At 40.3% G+C, this 4,796-nt stretch overlaps 1 long non-coding RNA gene across 1 annotated transcript; it reads right to left on the reverse strand.

The window, feature by feature from the left end:
* Positions 1-261: 261 nt before the first annotated feature.
* Positions 262-4,396, reverse strand: LOC310707524. The gene is made up of 4 exons (XR_014526541.1): positions 4,268-4,396; positions 4,057-4,185; positions 2,103-2,154; positions 262-573 (listed from the first exon to the last, which is right to left on the reverse strand). It is a non-coding gene; the product is annotated as an uncharacterized lncRNA (long non-coding RNA).
* Between the last annotated feature and the right edge of the window lie 400 nt (positions 4,397-4,796).

Here is a 4,796-nt window from a genome sequence, read left to right on the forward strand (position 1 = left end):
GCTGAGCTATGGAACATCCTTGAATGCAATTGCCTCTGGTGCGAATTATCTCCCCCTCTTATCATCTTCATATCATATCTTTCTCTTCCAATCCTTTCCCTTTCAGTTACATTCCCCCCCCCTTAGAAAAACTAAGTTATAAGCTATGTGGTTTGAAAGGAATGGGAAAGAAATTCCTTTGGGAACCTCGTCTATATTATCCTAGTGAAGATAAGTTTCTTAAAAGCAAGGAGAAAAAGACAGGAAATGAGATTAGTGAAAGCAACATTATTCTGGGCCAGCTCACTGACAGAGACTGATTACAGTTTATAGTGATCCTTTTCTCCATTCATCTATCTGTGCTCGGTCCATGAACCAATTCGTGTAAAATTCTTTCCGTTGAATTTAATTTGCTTGTTGTTGTCGTCACAGAATTTGGGGGCCATAAAGGGTCTGAATATCACGTAGATCTGTCCACTTCTTAGGAAATCGAATGAATATCCATCAGAACTGGTACATACAAGGTGAAAGACAGAAATCAAAGACAGTTCAAATATCTTCCGTGTACATGACTGTATGGGCAGTTTGATGTCTCTGATAGGAACAGAAATTTCCCTATTAGCTGGTGCACATGCAACATGGTGTCTTTTTGGGACTAATCCACACACAATGCAGGTTCCACCTTTTAAAAGATGTTCTCTCCTGTAAAAAAAAAAAAAAGCAAACATATCAGCTGCCTTTGCAAATAAAATCTAGCATGTTCAGGATCTGCTCCATGCAATGCCCCTAAACAGGGGATTGCTAGCACACCCTTAGAGAAGACTCAAGAAACCATAACTGTGGTGAAACCAAATAAGTATAATTAGCCAAATCAAAATATAATCTGGGCAAGGAAGTTCCCTAAGGCAGGAGGGATTGTGGGCCTTCCCAGCAAAAAATGCTTTATGTCAGGGAGCTGGTGGATGAGGGGCTGTCTTAGGTCTTTGTCTCCTCCATTTCATAGGTTCTGTGCATGTGTCTATAGCCATAGACTTCAACTTAAAGAGCGGCAATTGTAGAGAACATTTAGAATCTCAGAGATACGTTAACCCTCCACATCTCATGCTTTGCCAGCTATGCATTGAGTACACATTTGAAGGAATTGTGATATATATATATATATATATATATATATATATATATATATATATGTATATGTATATGTAAAAAACCCCCAACTAAAAACAAAAACAAAAACAAAAACATGATAAGTGGTTGAAGTGAACATTTGGGAGGATATCTAACACTTTATCTAAACAAAGGTTTGTTGCAGTAAGTTCCTGGCCCAACTAGTAGAATTTGTCTCTGCTCAGGGCAAAGGCAGTCAGATAAAGGCAGATGTCATTTCTGAAAAGCAATCCCAACTTCAAATCATACTGCATGAGAACATCCTGACTTGTTCTCAGACTATTGGAGGTTTTTGTGTAAATCAGGATTCTGCAGGATTGGTGCAAGGTGGGGCGGGGGGGGGGGTTGCAGAGTTGGTAGTGGGCACAAAATTCACTTTCCTGAACATCCCTGCTTTTGCTTAATAATAATAATAAGAATAAGAAGAAGAAGAAGAAGAAGAAGAAGAAGAAGAAGAAGAAGAAGAAGTTTCTAGACTTAATGGATGTGATAATTCCTGTTGCAATTTCACATTCCATAAATGACAGATGAATGGAATTTCAATGTCATTGCCATCCCATGACTAGCAAAAAAACCCCCAACTTAAAGAACAAACTATGCAAAATTAGATAAATAACTCAAATTAGCACAATTTGCACAACATATACATGCCACAGCATGCAGCTGCCCTTGGTAGAGAATTTGGATCACCTTTGTTTAGATTTATATATTTACTTAGTGTGGATTACTCACAGGTCTGGCCTAATGTATGACAGATTATACTTTGCCATGCAGATGATGAAAAACGTGGTGAATTATATTATTACATTCATAACAAAATAAAAGGTTTTAGCTCCATCTGCAGAAGAAAAACTCGCTCAGCAATTAGCCAGTAGTTGTTTGAGCTTGGAAACTGATTGTCAGCTTTTGCCCCTCAGTCCTGTGGGACGTTTTGATCATCAAATTCAAAAGCTGACCTTGGATTCTGGTTGTAGAAGGAAATCCTGCATTCAGTTTGACCTTCACAACCTAGAGTGAGAAAAGATGAAAAGATGAGTTGAAATTGAACACTGTATCTAGAGCACAATATGGAGGGAGGGAAGGAGGGGGAGTTTAAATGACAGCTGCTATAAATTATACATGGGGTGACTTATATGCTAATATTGTAATTTTGCATCGCCCGTCTTCTTGTATCAGCTGTAACATTGTAGATGTTTGCCTAGGTGAATGGTTAACAATGACTTTTGAATGGCATACAAAGAGATAGCCGCAGGTAGGGGAGGAAAAGGACTGTCTTTTCATTATTTTATGAAAATCAAAACCTATCTATATATAAAAACCAATTTCCAGCTTTTCATCAGATGCCAGACTCCAGTAGGATCAAGAAACAGAACTCTAGGAAGGAATTGTGGAGATTAGAGAATGCATAGGGTGAGAAGGGGCTGGGATGAGCTTTAACCCTGACCAAATGGTACCTACAAGTGTCACCCTCCAGGCACAACAATAGGAGAAGTGGGGATGAGCCTCATCTATATGAACCAGCAACACTTACATTGGACCATTGAAGATACTGAGAGCAGCTCTGATTCCTAATAGGCCAGAATGCATCTTTCTCTCATTTAATGCTTGGGAGAGGGGAAGCGGAACTCTATACTTTGTGACGCTGTGATGGTAAGGGCAAGAAAGGAAAACCAACTTCCAGATGCTGAATAAAGGGTAGTGCATTTTAAAAATTAATTCTTCTTCCTTCTGCTTCTTGAGATTGGTTCTCCTTTCCACTGGATGCTTCCAATTTGTGTGTGTGTGTGATGGTGAAGGCCAAATCCTTGTTAGCACTGGTTGGCCTCATTCTCACTAGAGGTGATTGAATTCAGTCTTTGCATATGGTGAAAGGAGCTTTCTCGATCCACACCTCCCAGACTCACATGCAGATCAAAACTTTGGTATCCACTGACTGCGACACTTCCCAATGTTCCAATGTGGGTATCAAAAGTAATTTTAAATGCTTCTTTTGAGAAATGAATATCTTGAGGGGGAAAATATGCTTCAAAGTTCACGAAAAACAACAACACATATTTAAGTTACAGATAGGTAGCCGTGTTGGTCTGCCATAGTCAAAATAAAAAAAAATTCCTTCCAGTGTCCTTCAGCTCTCTATATTGGACAAACAGGCCAAACCTTACGCCAAAGAATAAACGGACATAAATCTGACATCAAGAATCACAAAACAGAGAAACCAGTAGGAGAACACTTCAATCTCCCAGGACATTCTATACAAGATCTCAAAGTAGCTGTTTTACTACAAAGGAATTTCAGAAATAGACTGGAAAGAGAAGCTGCTGAATTGCAACTCATTACCAAACTTAAAACCATGGAGAGACCTGGTTTGAACAAAGACATTGGATTCTTATCCCATTATACATGACTAAGCCATTTCTCACCTTCTCACCCCTTTCCTTTTCCTGTAAGACCTATTACAGTCATTAAGAGTCGTCAACAGGCTCATCTCAGCTATCTGCCAATCTCCCATTCCCACCACCCTTCTGAGTAATACCCCTCCCCACCTTCTCACTATATAGAAGGATCTGGCAACTTCTGTTTCAGTGTATCTGAAGAAGTGTGCATGCACACGAAAGCTCATACCAAGAACTAACTTAGTTGGTCTTTAAGGTGCTACTGGAAGGAATTTTTTTATTTTAACACATATTTAAAAACACTTGTTAAACACACACACACATGCAGAATCGGGACGAAACAAATTTATGGGTGAACATGTGTGGAAGTGGATCATGGATTGAAAAGAGACTGATTCACCTATCCTTCATCCTCACTGACAGACATCCCTCCAACAGAGAAGTCCAAAGAAAACCTAGAGAAGCATAGCTTCCGCTCAAGATCCTTGCATTCCACAAGCCCTCGCACTATACTTGCCTTCGTCATAATGGCATCCATTTGCTAATATAATTTTTGTGTGCAAATTATTACAGTTTTCCTCATAAAATGCCTCTGAAGTCACAGCGCACAGTCACTGTAGTTTTCCCACTTCTTTTCTCTTGACAGCTGTGAAAATGCAACGGTCTCAATTAAGAAGTAGGGGTTTCAGTATGCCCTCTGGTTAATGCCCATGCAGTTCATTACCAACCTCTTTTGCTTCTGTGCTCATTTAGGCTTGGAAACGCAGCTGGGTCGGCCTGAGTGGCGATTCTGTTCTGCCTTACACAGAGACCGGTGCCCTTGCTAATCTGCAAGCTGGAACATCCAGGGGGAAACACAGCATGTTCAATTTGCTCATATAAATAGTCATAGGGAAGCTAAATTGGGCTACTCATGTGAAGAAAGACAAGTACATTTTGACCCCGAAAAACTTAAAACCCTTCATGCGCAAACCAGCGACAGCTCTGCTGCATTCACAAATGGCACTGAAGAAATCTGTGGTTATCTGTGTTTAAAAATAAACCCCAGAGCCACAGATCTAGCCAAGGCAAAAGCTGAGAGAGAAAGAGAGAGGGGGGGGGGGAGGGAGAGCGGTTGCAGAGTCCATAGAGATGCTTGAGGAATTCGTTCTTTGCAGACTCTAATATGTACTGACCTCATTGGCAGCTCCCAGACTAACACGTGGATCAGACTGCAGTTATTGCCTGGGTTTCACACTTCTCCAAATTCTGCAATGA

The sequence above is a fragment of the Podarcis liolepis genome (genome assembly GCF_965112155.1).
Source record: "Podarcis liolepis genome assembly, chromosome: 5".
Classification (NCBI taxonomy): Eukaryota; Metazoa; Chordata; class Lepidosauria; order Squamata; family Lacertidae; genus Podarcis; species Podarcis liolepis.